Source organism: Dipodomys merriami, unplaced genomic scaffold (assembly GCF_024711535.1).
Source record: "Dipodomys merriami isolate MVZ:Mamm:240054 unplaced genomic scaffold, mDipMer1.0.p SCAF_3, whole genome shotgun sequence".
NCBI classification, from domain to species: Eukaryota; Metazoa; Chordata; class Mammalia; order Rodentia; family Heteromyidae; genus Dipodomys; species Dipodomys merriami.
Window position 1 is genome coordinate 35,933,756 of NW_027204492.1, and position 22,333 is coordinate 35,956,088.

Here is a 22,333-nt window from a genome sequence, read left to right on the forward strand (position 1 = left end):
GAAAGCCCTTCAGCTAGGTCTTTCAGAGTATGCTAACATCCTTTTACTTGATATAATTACAGTCGCAAAAAATCAAGGAGACCAGATTGTCTTCTCTTTTGTGTGGTGTGTGTGTGTGTGTGTGTGTGTGTGTGAGAGAGAGAGAGAGAGAGAGAGAGAGTGTGTGTGTGTGTGTGTGTGTGTGTGTGTGTGTGTTAGAGAGAGAGAGAGAGAGAGAGAGAGAGAGAGAGAGAGAGAGAGAGAGAGAGAGAGAGAGAGAGTGATGTTACTGGGGCTTGAACACAGGGACTGGGCACTGTTTCTTATCTTTTTCATTCAAAGCTGGTGTTTTGGTGTTCTACCACTTGAGCTACACCTAATTGGAGATAAGTCTTTTGAACTGTAATCCCCAGATCTCAGCCTCCTGAGTAGTTAGAATTACAGGTATGAGCCATCCTTCCCAGCTCTGCTCTTTGATTTAAAAAAAAACATATTCAAGATTATGAAGATGACTTTATGAGAACTTAAAGAGTGGTACACAATCAATTTGGGATGTTATGCAGATCTAAGGTTAGGCTCTAGCTCTGCCCCTTCCTAGCTGCCTAACACTGCCCAGAAAAGCAATTAATGCCTAACCTCTCTGTGACAATTTCACCCTGTTGAAACTGAAATCATCATGAGGATTGAAAGAAATACCTGTATAAAGCTCTTCGACTAGATATAAGTCACTGTTCCCAAAAAACGTATGTCATTATAATCATTAAAAGACAGAAAGTGATGATTAGAATTGGCCCAAGATATCTTGAAACTGCAATAGAAAATTCTGGTTCCTATTAGCAATGGTGGCGGCTTCCCTTCCCTTTGTGGTGCTCTAGCTGACTTGGGGATGATCCAGTTGGCCTGGTAACATGGTAAAGTACAAAAAATGTTCCCACAGTGGTTCCATAATTCCCCCTCCCAGATTAAGCTGGCTTTTACACTGCCACCTACTTGTGTATTTGTCATTGTGGCCCCTCTCTGGGAGCTTGTGGTCATCAATTTCAATATCCTTCTTTTTACAAGTTTCCTTTGCAATTTGGCATCCTACATGTTTTCCCTGAGGGACAGCAGCACAATCAAGGATAGAGAAATTGTAATGTGACCTTTTAAAAATGAATGACCTGTATGCAAAAACGCAACAGTACTCTTAGAAAAATACATGCATGTATACACAGCTCTACAAAAGGCTGTGACTCATGGTTGGTAGAAGCAGCAAGCACACCTGAATAGATTTTTCTAATCGAACTGCAAAACTCTCTGAATCTCTATCACAGTGTGTATATAGTTTCGGTCCCAACAGTAACCACTTTGGACAATTATGAAAAATAAGAATGGCAGTTCCAAGAGAATGTAGAAAACTGAATTTACTTCCTAAAATGCTACCACATGGATTTTGTTGCTTCTTGGATATTAATACAATATATTTTGCCCCTAAGTCAAATGTTTTTACTTATGCCAAGAAAAGTTCTGAATTTACAGGAATTCTACCAGGTTTAATTAGTGGGGAGTTTGACTTAATCCATTGGTTTTGCAATAACCCTGACAGAGGCAGGCCAGTTCCTTGCATTTAATGGGACATAAGTGGTCAGAAATGGACTTTACCGACCTTGTTAGAAAAAAAAGGCTCATGATGTATACCAAGGCTGCTTCTCCCAAGGAAAAAAATAACAGGCTGAGGCACTATAATTATCAACAAGGGTTTCTTCATGCAGGATCCTATTGCATGTGTTACCTGTTGCTTTCAACTTCATATAATTACACTTTCTTATGATCAGACAGTGCTGTTTTCCCTTCCTATTACCAACCAGCATGCTCAAAAGAAAGCCATTCCAGGCCCCTTGAGTTTGCCCTGTAAGTATATTTTAAAAGGCAAAGCTTCTTAGCTCAGCCAAATGAAACTGATTGGAAAAGCACCATAGAAACGAGAGGCTTATTATGTGTAATAGCCACACTCTTTGCAGCCCTATCGTAAGCACTAGGCCACAATTTCCAAAGGAAAGAACCTGTAGGCTTCAAAAGACAGCAACAGAGACGATTAAGGGATTGGGAAAGAGGATCTAGGGGAAAAGGTTAAAGGTATTAAGATTATGAGGACGATTTAGCCCCAAGAGAAGAAAGAAGGAGGCTCACCAGCTGCTCTTCCGCACTATTGATGGCACAGAATAAATGAATGACAGCATGAGGCATTTTAAGTTCAATGTAAGCAAGAACTTTATGATGTCTCTTTAATCACTAAAGGCTATTCATTTTTCATTTTCTAAAGTGTTGCTGGATACTGAAAGTGAAGTTCACAGGGTAATGAGGGAGATCTATAGGACTGATCATTATGAGACAGTGGGATGCATTTTATAATAGAAGGAATAGAATGCCTCCCATTGTTTAAGGTGACAGGGTGTACCTAGCATATATTATGCAGCATCTCCAATGGGGGCTGAGGGAGCACCCAGTTAGCAGGTACATGGATCTGGAGCAAACGTATGACTAGTCACCTGGGCATGATAAATAAGACTATAAGTAGCCTCTGTCAGTTCAAATGTGGCTGCCTAATGAGTTTTCCATAAACTTACAAAGGCTCTCAGTTTCCCAAGCCTTTTGAGGGATTTGGGAATGATACAGAGGGGTCTGAGGGTCTGTGGAAGGAGAATCTGGACACAAACATATAAAGTGGCCACTAGCAACAAATCTCAAAGGAATGTGGCCTTTATAAATAAAAGTTACATCGATGGATTTTGTTATTTTAAGAACTGCAAATGTTGGCCCTATCATCCCTATGAACATACTTATGACAGTATTCAGAATAAGCCCCTTAGTGTGGAGTTTGCAAAGTTGAGTCACAATGTTGGGGGTAGGAAGAGGTCACTTCTCTGGCTTTCCTTTTCAGCTGTGTTTTCTGAAGAGCAGAGGGTAGGAGGGCACAGAGACACTGGCCACTATGAGTCCTTTCTCACACTACAGAGCCTGGCAGGTGATAAGGAAGGCTGAAAATCCTACAGGGAGGGGCACCTGAGCTTCTGGCTATCAGGATTAGGGAACGCCCAGTTGCTCTCTACCAGCTGGGCAACTTCAGTTGGGGCAATCCCCTTGAAGGGCAGCACCCAGGCAGCTCAGCCACATCTTCACAAGTTGTTTGCTTCCTAAAGAGCACAGCTGGGTGCCAGTGGCTCCTGCTTGTTATACTAGCTACTCAAGCAGCTGAGAGCTGAGAATCAAGGTTCAAAGCCACCCCAGCAAGAAAGTCTGTGAGATCTTAGCTCCAACTAAACACCAGAAAATCTGGAAGTGGAACTGTGGCTCAAAGGGTTAGAACACTAGCCTTGAGCAAAAGAGCTCAGGGATAGCACCCAGACCAAGTTCATTCCCCACAACTAAACCCCCTCCAAAAAAAGAGCACAGACCTAGAGCTCATTCTTCCTTTCCTAATAGAAAAGGAAACCCCCATTCAAGGACCATTTTCTTCTTTCACCTATCTACAAGCACCACCTACACATGAGCTGAGTGAAACTAAAGTCCTCTTCTCATTAGTAGACACTTCCAAAACATATCTTCCTCTCTGACCTGGTCCTCATTTCAGCCCTCCAGGAATCCAGGCCTGACTCATTTCAGGATGAGCTCAGCCTATAACCACTCCCTCTGAGGCCTGGCTTCCCAACCTTGGTGATTCCAAAGCACATATCTGTTGCAACACACCGGCAAAATTGAGCTTCAGTCAGCTGATTTCCCACACCCCCCACACTTCACCCCTGCTTGCACAGTCTTCCTCTTTCTTGGAGATTTGGTTCCCTGGAACCCTTCCCTCTCCTCTCCCTGACAGAAAGGCTCTGGTAAAGGAATTTGCACTGAGATATAAATAATAACACTCCCTAACACAACCACCCCTGCCAGACTACCCCTTGCAATGATACTCCAATACATTGTACACTGATGGTTGGTTTCTAGCTTCACTCATAGGCCATAAAAAAGATTTTTTTTGCTAGTACTGGGGCTTGAACTCAGGGCCTAGGCACCGTCCCAGAGCTTCTTTTGCTCAAGGCTAGTGCTCTACAAATGAGCCACAGTGCCACTTCTGGCTCTTTCTGTTTATGTGGTACTGAGGAGTAGAACTTAGGGTTTCATTCATGCTAGGCAAGCATTCTGCCACTAAGCCATTTTCCCAGCCCCAAGAAGATATTTGTGGCAGACTGTGCCTTCTCATCACCCATCAAATTATGCTGTAGGGCCACCAAGTCCTAATCTATGGTCAGACTCAGTAACATTCTTTAGCTAAATTCAAATCAGGTAATACAGTTGGACATCAGGAGAGATTATCTGGACTACGGTTTGATCTGGAAAGACTGAGATGTAGGGATACAAAGATTCAGTATGCTGAAAGGAGGGAATATGGAAAGGAAAGGGAGACTGCAAACAGATTTGCTAGTAATCAAAGAGAAAGGAAAAAGCAGTTGGGGGTGGAGGGGAAGGAATGGTGCAAGGGGTGAGTCAGGCAGCTAGTAACCTTGGATTTAAAGGAACAGTTAACATCTTTTGAGTGTTTCTTTTGTACTGCATACTGTAGCTACTTTATCTTATAACATTCTTATCACAACTTGTGGAGATGAAAATTATTGTTAATCCATTTTATTGGGAAATAAACAGGCTTACTGAGGTTAAGTAATTTGTGGCAAATCACACAATCAATGAATTGAGGAGCTGAGGTTTGAACTCAGTTTATTGACTCATTCACCAAATGTCTTGGCATTCTTGTGTTGCTAGTATAAAATAGTATAGATTAGGCAACTTATAATGAGTTGACATTTATTGGCTTACTCTTCTGAAGGCTGGGAAGTCTAAGATCAAGGTGCTGGCATCCACTGATCTCTTCTTGCTTTGTCACCTCCTGCTGGAAGATGAAAAAGCAAGAGAGAAAAAGAATACAGATGGACCTGAACTTTTCTAACAAACCTACTCTCTATAATAAACCCTCCCATACAATAAGAAACCCACTCCCAGGATGGTAGCATTAAACTACTCACTACCTAATCACTTCTTAAAGGTTTCACCTCTCAGCACTGGTGCAATTGCAGATTAAGTTTCCAACACATGAATTTTGAGGGTCACACTCAAACTAGTGCATTTCTCCAGAGTTCATGTCTTTCTCATATGCTAAATTTACTCATTCTGTGCAAATAGTCCCCAAATTTTATCTCTTCTAACATCTTTCCAAATCTTTCTCTTCTATTTCCCTTTTAGTTAGAAATCTCATCTTTAACTTCTTTCATTTTACTGTAAGTGGTTTAAAGAAGCCAGTAATACTTGAATGCTCTGCTGATTAGTCATTTTTTCTGCCAGGTATCCTAGTTCATCACTCTTAAAAAAAAAAAAGAAAAAAAGAAAAGAAAGCTCTGCCTTCCAGAAAGTCCTAAGATAGGAACAAAATTCTGCTGAGCTCTTTGCAAACTATACAACAAAAGTGGCCTTTACTTCCATTTCCAATATGTTGTTCCTCAGTTGTATCTGAAACTTTGTCAGAATGACCCTTACTGTCCATATTTCTACCAAAATTCTGATCGCAATTACTTAAATATTTCCTTAAGAAGCTTTAGGTTCTCCCTACTACTTTTTCCTTCTAAGGCCTCACCAGAGCTGCACTGAATGCTACATTTATGATGATCTATTCTTTCTCCAACCTCCTCCCCTAAATTCTTCTAGTTTCTTTTCATCACCCAATGTCAATACTGTTGTGACATTTTCAGCTATTTATTACGGAAACAGGACTACTCCTCAGTACCAATTTTCTGTCTTAGTCCATTTTGTGCTGTTATGACAGAATATAGACTCTAGGTATTTATATTAAACATGCATTTATTGATTCATAATTCTAGACTGTGAAGTCTAAGATCAAAGGGCAGCCATCTGTTCCAAGCTTTGTTGTTGTGTCATCACATGGCAGAAGGTAGAGGGGCAAGAAAGTGCAAGCGGAAGTTGAACTCACTTTTATTACATACCCACTCCAGAGATAGCCACATTAATGTATTCACAGTCAAGGGGGAAAATATTCAGCAAACTACTGGTACACAATGTAACAAATTATAGTCAAGGCAGGTTTTGGAGAAGTGTGGAAGTCCCTGAAAATACTGAAAGAGCTTGATGAAAAGATATTTAATACTGAACTTGAGGAGCAATAGCAATCTTTAGGCAGATAAGTAAAAAGAATATCTGAGAAAGAGCAGCAAAACAGCAAGTTTATGCTGAGCTGACTATTCAGTTCATGATACAATATGTATTGGAGAAAAAGTTTGAAGGGGTAGGGAATGGCTTAGCGACAGCTTTGAACAGAGAGAGAGAGAGATGACACATAGACATAGAATAATTATAAAGGACTTAAGATAATAAAAAGGAAATAGTGGAGCGTCGTCAGAAAAAAAATTTAGGATAGTTTTGGTAACTGGAGTGAATATAGAAAATGAATTGATTTGTTATTATTGAGGTTTTTGCATTGTTTGAACATTTAGTCTTAACCTACCAGTAATATCTGGTACATAAGATATGAATACAGTGGCACATAATGGTGTTTTTTCAGAAGCAAGTAGTACCCATATTTATGCATAACAGATTCTTTACCACCTGACCAAACCTTGGCTTATCTGTTTGACAGATTGTGAAGGAGGAAGAGCAAAGTATCTTAACAGCTCCGTTATGCACCCAGGCCATCACTGTACACTTACCATGTCCCAGATCAGTGCTTAAATGTTATAATTAAGAGAGGTGAATTGAGTATCTTCCCTTTGAAATTTGATCCCTATGAATTTCTTTTAAATATTGTAGCTAATAGTTCTAATTAACTCACCTCTTCCCCTTATCTACTTATCACCTTTGCTAATAATGTCAGATATTCTTAGGTTAGAGAAGGAACATTTTTAAATTATCATTCAATTCCATCGAACTCTCTCTTAGTTAATTATCTTCTGCTTCTCCGTGACTCATGCATGGTCATCCCACACTGTGGTCTCATGCTAGCATGGATTTTATTGTCTGACCTGTTGTTTTTCTGAGCCTCCCTATGAGAGAATCAGTAAGACAGACTAGCTGCACAATGAGGTTATATTAATCATTTATTTGTAAGTGAACCAGGTCACCTTTCACATCAGCTCTTGTAACATGTCAATTTTTAACACATCTAATACAAAATAGCCTAAAGAAATCAGTTCTATGCAGGTGAGGATGTGCACACAAATCTTTTTTTAGAAAATTAGGAAGAATAGAAATCATTTTTATTTCCTGAGAGTCCTAACCAAATAAATGGGACCAAGATCATCTCCAGCTGCTGGAGACTATGAGGACAAACTCAGGGTTGTGTTTGTAAAAAGTAAGAGCCCAGAGGTTAGGCTTTGGCACAAGACCAACCCTCAGTTTAAATTCCAGCTTTACCATTTGATCACTGTGGGCCTTGGGTACATTTCTCACTTCACTAAGCCTAGGTTTCTACATTAGTAAGTCAGTGGCTCAAAATACCTACTTTGCAGAGATGTGAGGATTAAAAGTGAGGTATGGAAGAAGAAAGTGCTTAGCACAGTTCCTAGCAGTGAGTGGATACTCATTAATTAGTATGGTTGCTATCATTACCACGAATCCATTATAAAGAAGAACAAAGAGAAAACTATGCACCACTCAGGATGCAGAGACATTTTTCTCCTCTCTGTAACTCAGATAACTTTGTAAAGTGAGGAGATTTACTGAGGGCTAGCTAACTCATAATAGGGGCTTGCCACTCTTCTCTTCAATGCCAATGACTGGCAGCAATAATCAGTCACTGCATTCACTCCTAACAAGCAGAGTCAGAGACCTAGAGTCATTATCAATACCATGTGACAAATAGGTTCTATTGCTCAATTATAGTTGGCAAATTAAATGAAGGTTATTTGCCTTCCCTGCAGTCAGTGATCTCAGTTGTACCTTTTAGTGCTAAATTTCCATGACTTGATGAAGGAAATGCTCTCTAATAATGTTGGCAACTCAACTATGAGGTGAGGTGAAGGCCTCCAAGCCCCAGAAATGGACTTACCATCTGATGAGACCAAAAAAAATGAGGTGCACTGAGATCGACCTGGATTTATGCTATTTTTTTTTTTTTTTTGCTGTGTCATAGTCCTATGACCTTTGGAAACCATTTACCCTCTCTGAGCCCTCATTTGCAAAAGCAGATAAAAGATGATTGTGTAACAGATGTTAATAGGGAAAACAATGAAAGACATATAAGAATTCTCTGTGACATCTTTGTGCTGTTCTGCAAATTAAAATGGTTCCAAAATTTAAAAGTTGACTTATTTTTCCCAATGTTGGAGGTAGAACATGCAGTTTCACAGCTTTAACATGTGCAGTTTCACAACTTTAAAAGTTGGCTTAAAAAGGATAGGCAGAAGAGGAACCACCTTGATGAGTCATGGAGAATACATGGAAACAAGGTGCAGGAAGACACATGGTCTGGGTCCCTCCTCTTCCCAGGCATCACCCTTAACCTGCATATTCAACCCTATAGAACACCCAAAGTCAAGCTAACTTGCCTGAATAACATCACAGTTCAAAGCCTTGCTGACAAGTTGAATCTGGATGGGCAAAAAGGTTGGACTAACACCATCCTCAAGCCAATGAATGCATCACATAATGGCAGAAAGTGGAATGGACTTCTTGTCTTCGTTGGACTCTGCCTATGCCTGGGATGGGAGTGAAATAAGAGATTTGGAGTAGAATATGGATGATGCAATGTACAGACAGATTGTCAAGAAAGTAAGTTCAGGCTCCGCTTTTTCATACGTAAAACTTTTTCTTATTAGCTGTAGGTAAAAATAATATCTCGGGCTGGGAAGCTGGCTCAGTGGTAGAGCGCTTGCCTTGCATGCCTAAGGCCCTGGGTTCGATTCCTCAGCACCACATAAGCAAAAAGAAAAAAACCAGAAGTGGCGCTGTGGTTCAAGTGGTAGAGCGCTAGCCTTGAGCTGAAGAGCTGAGGGACGGCGCCCAGGCCCAGAGTTCAGGCCCCATGACCGGACCCAAAAACAAAAACAAAAACACAAAACAAAACAAAAAAGAAAATAGTATCTCTAGACAGACTCTGATACATGTAAATTTATTAGTGAGCAGGGATGGTGAAGGAGATGGGAGGAGACCAATGCTTGCCCAAAACCTGTTTCCCCTCCCTCCAAAATCCTTTTCTTTTCCCTTCAAGCAGAGAAATGGGATGGAGCAGACTGACTCTTGCAAACTATTGCCCAGGCTCAGCAGATTGGGGCCAATGGAAGTTAGCGGTAGGATATTGGAAAACAGGAGAAAAATAGAAAACAGTATTTCTCTCCTCCTTCTCTGTCTCTTGTGGTGTCCCTAAACAGTGAGTGTATCTTATTTGTGACTTAGCACTAACGACCAGTTTATCATGGCCCCAGTTTTTGCCAACTGACTTAGCAAAAGGTTCTAGCAGCTCCCTGCTGTGACTAATTTCCAGATTGCTTCATTGTCCTATGCTTGTCATGGCAGCTCTAGTATCACCTGTATAACCAGCTCCCTACGTTGAATTCCCTTCTCTGTAAATATTCAATGCTTCTGTTGACTGGGTTAGATTCAGATGGATGGATTCTCCATTAGCCAACAGCATGGGTTCCTTCTGTCTACTAGCCAGTTTTGTTTTGTTTTGTTTTGTTTTGTTTTAGAATACAAGGTTCTAATAACCTTATCTGCAAAATTTGGGTAGGAGATTAAGAGAATAGAAAAAGTCTGGGAAATTTGACTTCAGAGTTCAAGCTCAAGAGAACCTAGCATCCAACAAGTCTTTGAAACAGGAAGGGAACAGGAACAGAGAAGGAACCAAGTTAATTTCAATGTTTGTTGTATTTGCCCTAGCCTGGCCTGTGGGTGCCTTGTAAGTTTCTGCCTTGACAGAGAACAATCCAAGCCTACTAAGAGATGAGCATCTCAAAGTCAGCTCTATGAACAAGGAGTGAGCAGGAGAAAAGCTCAGGGAATATCACTGGCCAGTCTTTAGGTGGCAGCTGCAATAGAATCAGATGGAGCAAAACAAATGTAAGAGGCAAACTGATCCCATCCATCAGGCTGTCTTAATAGGCCATGATCAGACTGTCCCAGGGAAAGAATTTTCTTGAGGCTAAATGGCAATGACTTCAATAGCAACAGAAACCAAGTAGTACCATCCCCAGGACAGGAGTCCCTTCACTTAATTTCCTTGAAAATTGTGTTTGGGCTTGTATAGATCCAGCCACAGTACTTGAGTCCCATTCATCAGCCACTAATTGACTGTGTGACCTTGTGCAAGGCACTTAATAGCTCTGTGTCTCCATTTGTCTTTGTAAAGCAGGGCGAGGGGAGTCTGGTCCCTGCTTACCTAAAAGGGCACATTGTGAGTGCCCAATGCACATCAAACTGCAATTCCAGCTCGTAGGGGGTACAAGAGCAGCTGCACTACGAATGCTTCCTACTATTTGGGAAGATTATAGTGTGGAGAGACTACAGGGTCGTGCTCAACAGAATGGCTCAAAAGAAATTTCTCTTAGTTTGGTTGGGGGTAATATCATTGTATATAAAAATAGCATTACCTTTTTAAGATACCTACTGAGTAAGTAGAGGTAAATATTATAATGATTACGATTTCTCTCAAAATATTAAGGCAAAATGTAAGTGGCATAATGATATAGACTCAGATTAAGCCATGCATGAAAAATCATGATAGCTATTGGATATGGGCGATGGGCACAGAGGGTTCATTATCCTGTTGGTTTAGCTTTGGTATGTGTCTCAATTTCTTCATAATCATTCTTGGAGAGAGGCAGTTATAAGGTCTTTTTGTATAGCCCAGAATGGCCTTGAACTGTATGTAGATCATCTTGCCTAGGTCATCCCAAGTGCTGAGATAATAAGTGTGCCTAACACATGCCTGGCTTTCATATCAATATTTTAAACATACATTTTAGAGTCAGATCTGGGTTTGAACCAATCCATTCAGAAAATGAAACTGAATGTGTATGACTGTAGTCGTGGATGTCAAACCTTGAGCCATGAGTAGAAGCACAAAAGAAGTTAGGCTAGTGTTCCCAAGTATAAGAAAGGCATTTAGATATTTTGTGGCCAGAAAAAAAAAAAGAAGTCGTTATGTCGCCTCTCTACTTTTCTGTTTGGAAGGCCAGAGTGTTCTCTGATTTTCCCCCCTATCCCTGGAGGCAAGAGCTACCCCCTGCCTAGAAGAACTCAGCAGCCCAGCTCTTTCTGGACCTTGGTTGCTGTAGCCAGCAGCTAATCAGGCAAGAAGCACTCCACAGGAGGTAACACTAAAATCATGTGTGGGCTACATTCCTAGTGCCCAGAGCAATGCACCTAGATATACCCAACCCTCCTCCCTAGGAGATTACAGGTCCTCTTTAGGTCACAAATTGCCTTCTGCCTCCCTCATCTCTTGTCTTCTTCAAAGCCACACACACACAGGATTAGTAGTTGAAATCAGGAGGTAAGAGTGAGATAGTCTTGAATGTGAGTAACCCAGCTCTATCCCTTACGAAACAGGCAACTCTAGACAAGTCACCTCCATGATTTGAACTTCCATGTCCTCCTTTGTCAAAATGTGACACAATGGCCCTTCCTTCACAGGGCTGTGTGAAGATTTGTGAGGAAATTCAGGCAGAGCATTTAGTACTCTGCCAGGTATAAGCTATGCCTTTCAATCACCAGACCCTGCTATTGAGCAAAATGAAATGAGAGGAAACAGTAAACTTCCATCCCAGTGAAGAGAGAAAAGACACATGTTCAGTTTGCAAGGATCCTGGTTAACCTGGGCCTTGAAGTGAAGGGCTTCATTTCAACTCCTAGGCTAGAGATTCCACAGAGGTGGAGTCTTCTACCATGGAAGTACCCTATGGTTTTAGAGGTAATCCAAGAAGAAAAGCCAATGCCACAACCATGTTTCCAGTGGATTCCACCAAAGTAAATCCTGAAGCAACCCACACACCTTTCTCACCTTCCATACCAAATGTGTTGCCTATATCCTGACAGTTACCTAAAAGGAGCCCTTGAACCATTCAGGTTCTTTGACCTTGCAACTGTTCTATATATTTAATTTTCTCAAGACTGGGTATTGATATGTAGTACAGGCTGGTCTTTAGACTGGCAATTGCCCTGCCTCATACTACTGAATACTGATACTACACGCATGCACCATGACCCCTGGATTCCTGCAATTGTTCTTTATTATTTATTTATTATCCTTAAGTAGTTATACAAAAGGGTTTCAATTCATGTTGTTCATTTGTGAGTACAACCATCTTGATCAACATCACCTCTTTCATCATCCTCTCAAATTGCTTTTGACGGAGAAGCTTCAGCTACTAGCTCAGGATCATTATAAACTTACGACAACCCTTGTCTGGAATACAACCATTTAAATGACACATGCCCCTCAACTACTCTGTATATACTGACTGGACTTATAGAGAGATGACATGCTGTTCCTGAAGTCCAAGCAAAATGACCCAGAAGTAGTCTTGATGCCTCGGGTTAAAATTTTCTTTTTCCAGTTGGACAAATGGGATTGTATAAAACTGCAGAGCTTTTGCATGGCAAAGTACATAGCTAGCAAGATCAATAGAAAGCCCACAGACAGGGAGAAGATCTTCACTAGCCATACAACGGACAGGGCCTCATATCTAAAATATACATAGAACTCAAAAAATTAAGTCACCCAAAAGCAAATCCTCAAACAACTGCCCCATTAATAAGTGGGTTAAAGACTTCAAGAGAAACTTCTCTGAAGAAGAAATAAGAATGGCCAGTAGACAGATGAAGAAATGCTCAACTTCTCTGGCCATAAAAGAAATGCAAAGATTCTACTTCACCCCAGTTAGAATGGCTATAATCAAGAAATCTAATAACAACAGATGCTGGAGGGGGTGTGGCCAAAAGGGCACCCTACTGCATTGTCGGGGGGAATATAAACTTGTTCAACAACTTTGGAAAGTAGTATGGAGGTTCCTCAAAAGACTCCACGCAGAGCTCCCTTATGACCCAGCAATCCCACTTTTGGGCATTTACCCAAATGATCACAAACAAGACCATACTAAAGATACCAGCACAACTATGTTTATTGCAGCATTATTCACCTTAGCTAAGATATGGAACCAACCCAGATCCTCTCGTAGATGAGTGGATCAAGAAAATGTGGTACATATATACAATGGAATTCTATGCTTCCATCAGAAAAAAATGACACCTCCCCATTTGTTAGGAAAAGTGAAGTTACCCAGTCCCGATGAAATTTAGGTCCATGGTTTCCCTTATTTACAATAATTAGTATACATATAGGATAATCTTATTAGATAAGCTGAAAAGCTCAAAAACCACATACAAATGACCATATAAGATGATGCAAAGTGAAATGAACCCCAAGATATGGACACAAGAGGTCTGTCTTTATTGTTATTGTTTTAATGTACTAGGTGGTTTTATTTTTTGTTGTTGTTGTTGTTTCCTCTGTTTGTTCTTTCCCCTATGGCATATCCCCTGTTGTCACTGTACTCAATTTTGATACCCTGCATATTGTATATACATATGTCTAATCTGGGGAGGTGAAGGAGAATAACAAAACACTGAAACAAGGGCACAGCATGACCCATTGCAACAAAGATACCCACAGGACAGTATATTCAACTATATTCAACTACAACTTCAGGCAGCAAGGGGTGGGGAGGGGCAATAGGAGTGGGGAAGGTGGGGAGGAAAGGGATAGTGGGACAATAACAAGGAAGGGCAGGAGTAACAATATTGGCAAGTAATGTACTCATTGCCTTACTCATGTAACTATAACCCCTGTATACAATATCTTAACAATAAAATTTTAAAAAATTCTAACAAAAAATTTTCTTTATCTGAAGCATGGAGAGGTTAACTGTGTCATCCCAAATGACTGATGCATATACTAAAGCTGACAAGGGGTCATGGACTTCTGCATCTACCCACGGGAATGCTTGCCCTGTGCTCTATGCTGCCTCTCGGCATAGCATTATGCTAAGCAATTCTGAAGCTAGGATAGGTCAAGGGAGAAGAGGAGAAAAAGGGATGATTCCTAGAATCCACAGCCCCCTGCTCTAGAGCAATGTGTCTTGGCGATTGTTTTTAATGAGTCTGAGAAAATATCTGAAGAATGTGTGGAGTGATGCACCTTGGGAATAAGGGAAGAGTAACTTGAGACCTAGTTTCTGCTCTTCCTAGCTGTGATACCTTGGACCTATTTACCTGTAAACTACAGAAAAGGTATAATGGTATAACCTCATAGGGCTGTGAAAATGAAGAACAAAAATAAAGCACTTGGTTCAATAATCTTTGTCAGGCACTTAGGATAAGTATTTTGCATATCTCCATTTGTTTATTCCTCATAACAACTGGGAGGCCAGTCCTGATACTAGTTCCATATATGGTGAGCAAAATGAGGCTCATGGAACTTAACTGTTCCAAGATGATCCACCACATTAATGATGGCACCAATATTTAAACACAGGCAGTTGGATTTCACAAGCAGATCTCTGAAGTTCTCTGCTGCCTCCCTGTTTTCATGGGAGATGTGCTCTCTGGTGGGAAGCAGGCCCAGGAATTAAGAAGCAATGTGCAAATGGTGCAAATGTGGTTTTAATCCAGGAAGGAAGACATGTTTGAGCACATGCCCTCACAAAGAAGCTTCCGAGGGGAGTCCAGAGCCCAGGCTCTTGCATCTGTTGCACATATCTCTACCATATGTTTCATAATTCACCTACACACCTCCCACACATGGCAACTCACACACTCCAGTTCATATACATCTGCATCATCACATCCTTTTATCAATACCTCCTTAGTGCTTCCCAACCTACTTTCTGTCACATTGCACAAATAAATATTTTTTATTTATCAGTTATAAGCAAGTATAAAAAGAGAAGTGATATCCATTAGGAATTTTAAGATGACAAAATATTATTAATGAGAGGGATTTAGGATTATCTTCCTCATTTGAATGTGCATCCTAATAAGTAAATAAAGAAGGAAAATGAGTCAGTCAGGAAAGCAATAGTAATTGAACCAAAACTAAAAGCACTCTAGACTACCATTTACCTATACCTAACTGAACATATTTGGATGATCATAAATAAACAAAATCTCCAAATGGATAGCAGTTCTAATAAAACAGTCTTTGTGACTGCTAAAATAAATGCAAACAATATTATTCAAATAATCATGATAATGATAAAATAGCGGAAAACAAATTGATGAGTTCAATATTAGTTATTTGAAAATATTACATATTGAGTGTCACAATATATTGTATAACTCAAGCAATATATGCTTTTTTATAATAAAAGGATGTAAACTGGATATGATTCCTAGCCTTTTTAATTTCATGGAACACACATAGAAAAGTATATTTCAGGGCCCAAGGGCTCTTATGGCTCTAGTTCCCTCTGAGGGAAGAAGAAATGATCAGTATCTTCACACAACAGTTGATTCATTTGCTACAAGTCACAGAGCCTTCTATATATTCCAGAGATGATGATTTGACTGTGAATTTCCAATCCAATTCAGATTCAAAAAGCACTATAAGTTCTTAGGAACTGGTTAATGTGAGGTGTAACTTCCTTAACTTATGGTAGACAGTTGAACATATAAATCTTTCTCTACATTTTGGGTTTTGAACCCATTTCTGTCCACATATATATGAAGCTGAGAGATGAATAATTACCTGATACTTAGTATGATCCTGGCATTTTTAGATGTTATTTTAAATGTCTAATCAATATGCCTTCGTCACTCTTCCCTACAAGCATGGATCATAATAAACTCATCATGATTCATGAGAATGTAAAATATATTCTCATGGGAATTTTATTTTAATTCAATATTATTGAATTAAACATCTGTTTCTCTTCTGAGTGTAGTTCATTAGTAAGTGCTCAGCAGAGGAGAAGAGTAATCGTTTTCACATACTGTTCAGTCTTTGACAAAAATCAAGAGTAAAAATTAGCCATATCTGCAAGATGTCAAAACATCAGGACCAATGAAAGGGGAGATGAATGGTTCAATGACTAGACTGTTGGTCCAAACACTACTTGCAAACATCTGGGTGTTTGATATGATAAAGTTCACAGTATTTTCCTTCCAACTGCATATTGAGGCATTATGTATATAGATGGCTTCTCAACAGAAGACAGTTTGGATACCTCTTTCAAAAAGAAAAATATGGAAACAACTAGAAGTCCAAAGTGGAAGTGATAGAATGAAGGGAAAAAATCATACCCGAGTAATTCTCACTTCCATGGAGTTGTAGGTCAAGCAAAGACAGAGATAGGAATCTGCAAATTTTCTATAGTAAAGCTGCACTGGGAAGCTGCCACAATGATGCAGAAAATTGCAATTACTCTTTGAAAAAAACATAGAAGAAGGAAAGAGAACTCAATAGAGCAGAACTTGTCAGAAGGCTGTTTCATGTAGGTCAGTGCTTGTTAAGCCATGTTTGCCACAGGCTGGTGCAGTATGCCTGAGAAGGATGGCTCAGAAAACAATGACATGTCCATGAATTCAGCAGTCCAGGGCCCACGTGGCAGTCACATGTACTATTAACACACCATTCAATTGTAGCTCTGAATTGAGTTAGTGGACAGTCACGGTCTTGATGTGAATGAGGAGAAAAGTAAACAAGGGGATTGTATTCTATAAAAGCAAAGCCAGAAAAGCTCAGTAGACACACCAAGAGGGGGAGATGGAAAGGGATGGGAAGGGGAAACAAAGGAGGAGGCAACAATACTTGATAAGAAATGCACTCATTATCTTTTCCATGTAATTGTAACTCCTCTGTACAGTATTTTGACAATAAAAAACATTAATAACACCAAGAAAACAGCCCAGAAGAGCAGAGTTTTCAGCACACCTTTAAAAACTGCAGATCACTAGAAAATAACCCCAAATTGTAGAAGGCAGGAAATAGGCAAAGAGAAAAGGCTTCAAAATGATTTCTTCCAGTGTATATTCCAGAGTAAAACAGGCTCTTTTTGAATTTGAGGCTATTCTAAATAACCATTGTTCCGTTGACAAAAAGTGGGCATGAGAGTGGGGCAACTAGACACTTCTCCACTGATAGGCTTGATAGTAAAATTTTCAATTGTCATGAGAGAGGTATAGTGCAGAAAAAGGTTTACAAGGGACACTAAGGAAATTTCCTTCTTGAAGGCTCGAATGGTCAAAACAAGCTTCACCTTGATAAGGTTGTTTGGCTGAATTAATCAGCTTCTTGGTTAGAATAACTAGGTGAGTTTAGTCAATACATCTCAAGCCCTCCTGAAGCTACACATGATCTACAACTCAACAGAGATATTTTTATTTTTCTATATGATAAAAATGCGATTTTCTATATTCCTGGACTTTGGGGGCTCCAACAGTGGCATAGGGGATACTAACACCACTGGGGCATATACACTCAAGATGTACTTGAGATCAGATTTCAAGTTAAAAGATTTAAAAGTTACTTCTTAGTTGTTACTGCTCAAATACTAGTTAAAAGCAGTGCTGATATTCTTATTGTCATTCTCGCTCATCAGTTAGGTAATCAGAGCTATTAGAATACAGTTACCAATTCAAGATGTTCCACTTTCAAATTTTTGAATTTATAAGAGCTCAAAAGTGATACACATTCAGTAAAAACTATTCTTTGAAGTTTGAGTGTGGATATGTTCCCAGCTATTGATAAGTGGTATGATATTCTTAAGAGATGCCAGGCAGGGGAAGGATCCTTAGTCCCCAGGCACCAGATGATTGTAAGGAGAAAAAACTGCGACTGCACAGTGTACTGTGTTGCTAGGCTACAGTGTTTAGTTGGCTTGGCGTAATCAATGCTTTTCTGACCTATACTTTCAACTTACACTGGGTTTAATAAGATATTAACCAATTTTTAGAGTCTCTGTATTATGTGTCTTGTAAAGAGTCAGTAATTATCAATTGAAATTCAAACCATTTGTTTCTTTTCAAGTAATTTTATAATGTGGGCATGGATTTTATGTATATATCAATATAAATACTTTGTTGTATCCTGATACGTATGCCTTACAATGTTTTTCCACTGGTCCCAGATTGTATTTCGTTCAAGTGAAAAAAATCCAACTAATGATTAATTGCAGTACAAATATACTTCCAATAGTCTGTGGTAAACAAACAAACTGATTCATTGTCCTGGTGAAAGGAAATTTTCTCTGAGAGCCAGGAATCAAATAAACACAGGATGTGTCTAAGCTTCTCAGCCTGTTCTTTCCAGTTGGAATCACGGTCTAAAATGACCTGACTTTCTGACTTTCTCTTCCTTTCTTCCTAAATTATCTATACAAATTTTCATACCTTCCTAACCTTGGATATTGAAAACCCCTAAGGGCATATTAAATTCTAGATTTTGTTTACCACTGCTGGATTTGAAATCAGGGCCTGTGCTTTTTTTTTCCCTCTAGTTGTGGGGCTTGAACTCTGGGCCTGGGCACTGTCCCTCAGCTCTTCAGCTCAAGGCTAGTGCTCTACCACTTGAGTCACAGACAGACTTCTGGGTTTTTCTACTTATGTGGTGCTGAGGAATCGAACCCAGGACCTCCTGCATTCGAGGCAGGCACTCTACCACTGAGTCACCTTCCCAGCCCCATGGGCCTGTGTTTTCTACCACTAAAAACACCTCCACTTTTCACACACACATACACACACACACACACACACACACACACACACACACACACACACACACACACACACACACACATACTTTGCACTGGTTATTTATGAAATACTGTCTCTCTTCTTATCCTGGCATGTGCATTACCATGAAATACACCCCCCTGTATTTCACTTCCTGATATAGCTATGATGAAAAGCATTTGCTGCCACACTCAGCCCTCTTTCCATTGAGATGGAGTCTCTAAGTGTTCTCTGACCAGAACTGGACTGGAGCTTCAATCACCGTGATCTCAGCCTCCCCAGTAGCTAAAATTACAGGCATGTGCCACCAGCACATTGTTTAAATTCTAGATTTAAAAAGTTTCGTGTGAATTTTTCTTTGGGCTTCGTCTATTGGATATCAATATTCAAGAAAGACTAATAAATTTCAATCACACTCATCCTCATGGGAGGAAGTCAACTTTGGACTGAAACAAGTGAGAGAAATAGACAAATCTTAGACTTTTTGACCCCCTGTCCAATAGAGTTCCCATTGTTACAAGCATTGTTGATACAACTGATAAAATATTTTACTATTCTGTATGTATACACAATGAAGGCTTCCTAAGCCACACTTTTCAGAAAGTTAACCAGATATTAATAAGGGAAACTTCTGTATAAATTACAACTTCATATTCTATCTTACCTAGGTGACTAACAATATATTATTACTGGCATTTTGAAGGATCCCAGAGGAGTTATAATAAAGAATCCTTTCCAGTTTCATTGAATTAAAATATTTTAACATCTTTGACTGTGGATTTTTAAAATCTAATTGATTGTACATCATAGAGACTTCCACAATGTATAATTTGTGAAATAGTAGTGAAATTAATCAGGAATGTGCATGTGTATTTACTATGCTTTGGACATTACTTTTACTGGACGACATATAATACCTCTTGTACTAATATCTTTCTTTTCTAGACTTCTAAGTAGTCTGTGCTCTCCCTATTTTTTAATATATTTTTTGTTGTAAAGATACTTTACAGAGGGGTTACAGTTACATGAGTAAGGTAATGAGTACCTTTCCTATTGAGCATTGTTACCCCCTCATTTGTTTTTTCCCTTCTATTCCTTCCCTCCCCACCTCCTCAACTCCCCCGGCAAGTTGTAAAGTTCATTTTCAAAATAGTGTCTTGTACTTGTCATTGTTACAATGGGTCAACCTGTATCCTTATTTCAGCATTTTGTTATTTCCCTTCCCCTCCCCCAATTAGAAAAATGTATATACAAGATGCAGGGCAATGCCTCCATCAGAAAGAATGACATTGCCCCATTTGTTAGGAAAGACTTAGAAAAAAATTATATTAAATGAAGTAAGCCAGGCCCAAAGAAACATAGGTCCCCTGGTTTCCCTTATTTGCAATACTAGTCTATGTCTGAGACAAGCAGAAACGGTCAGATAAGTTGATGTTAGGTAAAATGAACCCCGGGATAAGGACTCAAATGTTTTTTCTTTTTTCTTTTTTTGGTCGGGTCGTGAGGCCTGAACTCTGGGCCTGGGCGCTGTCCCTCAGCTCTTCAGCTCAAGGCTAGCGCTCTACCACTTGAGCCATAGCACCACTTCCGGCTTTTTTATTTTCTGCTTATGTGGTGCTGAGGAATCGAACCCAGGGCCTCAGGCATGCAAGGCAAGCGCTCTGCCACTGAGCCACCTTCCCAGCCCTCAAACGGTTTTTCTTTCTTGCGATTGTTTCTAACATATTTATAAGATGATTTCTTTGTTGCTTTGTACGTCCCTCCCCCAAGATATAACCCCTGTTTTCACTGTATTTGATGTTGGTATAATTTGTGGAGGGGAAGGGAAAGAACAAATTGTTTAAATAGGGATACAGGTGGAGCCATTGCAACAATGAGATGTACAAGACGTTATATTGAAAAACGAACTTTACAACTTTGGTGTGGGGGGAGGGAGGGCTGGAGATGGGAAGGGATGGAAAGGGAAACAAAGGAGGAGGCAACAATGCTTGATAAGAAATGTACTCATTATCTTGCTCATGTAATTGTAACCCCTCTGTATGGTATTTTCACAATAAAAAAAATAAAACAAAAAGATGCAGGGTACTGGAAACAAATACAGTGAACACAGGGGTTATACCATGGGGGGGGGGGGAGAACATACAAAAGAAACAAAAAAAAATCACATAGTACATTAAAAACAACAGCAAGAAATATAAAACCTCTTGTGTCCCTATCTTTTGCTTAGCATCATCCTATATGGTCATCTTCTTTGCCTGGGATGGAGGCATAGAATTCCATTGTGTATATGTTCCACATTTTCTTGATCTATTCATCTACTGAGGGGCATCTGGGTTGGTTCCATATCTTAGCTATGGTAAATAATGCTGCAATAAACATAGTTGTGCTGGAAACTTTAGTGTGGCCTTGTTTGTGATCATTTGGGTAAATATCCCAAAGTGGGATTGCTGGGTCTTAGGGGAGCTCTCTGTGGACTCTTTAGAGGAACAGCCATACTGCTTTCCAAAGTAGTTGAACAAGTTTACACTCCCATCAACATTGCAGTAGGGTTTCCTTTTGGCTTCATCCCCTCTAGCATCTGTTGTTATTAGATTTCTTGATGATAGCCTTTCTAACTGGGGTGAGGTGGAATCTTAATGTTGTTTTGATTTGCATTCTTTTATGGCCAGAGAAGTTGAGCATTTCTTCATGTGTCTATTGACCATTCTTATTTCCTTTTCAGAGAAGTTCCTCTTTAAGTCTTTAGAGCACTTATTTACCTGGCAGTTGTTTCTTTGAGGATTTGTTGTTGGGGATTTAATTTTTGAGTTCTAAGTATATTTTAGATATGAGATCCTCGTCTGTTGTATGGCTAGTGAAGATCTCCCAATCCGTGGGCTTTCTATTGATCTTGCTAGCTATATCATTTGCCATGCAGAAGCTCTGTAGTTTCATGCAATCCCATTTGTCCAACCTTTTTTGATTTGTTGTGTTTCTGGGTCTTTAGTAAGAAAATTTCAGCCTGTGCCAAGGAGCCTTAGAGTTTCTCCTATTCCTTCATGTAATATTTTCAGGGTGTTTGCTTTGACATTGAGGTCTTTGATCCATTTGGAGTTGATTCTGGTACAGGGTGATATATAAAGATCTAGCTTTAGTTTTCTACTGGTGAATATCCAATTTTGCCCCACCATTTACTGAAGAGGCTGTCTTTCTTCCATTCTAATTTTTGGCTTCCTTATTAAAGATTAGGTGGCTATAGGTCTGTGGGTTCATTTCTAGGTCTTCAGTCCTATTGCATTGGTCCTCAGGTCTGTTCTTGTGCCAGTGCCGAGCTGTTTTGATTACTATGGCTGTGTAGTAGAGTTTGAAATTGATGTTCCTTCAGCACTGTTCTTTCTGCTAAGGATTGCTTTTGCTATTTGGGGTCTTTTATTGTTCCACATGAATTTTTGGATTGTTTCTTCTATTTCATTGAAGAATGAGGTTGGAATATTGATAGGTATCGCAGTGAATTTGTAAGTAGCCTTTGGCAATATTGCCCATTTTCACAATGCTAATCCTCCCAATCCAGGAGCATGGGAGGTTTGTCCATTTCCTTAGTTCTGCTTTAATTCCCTTT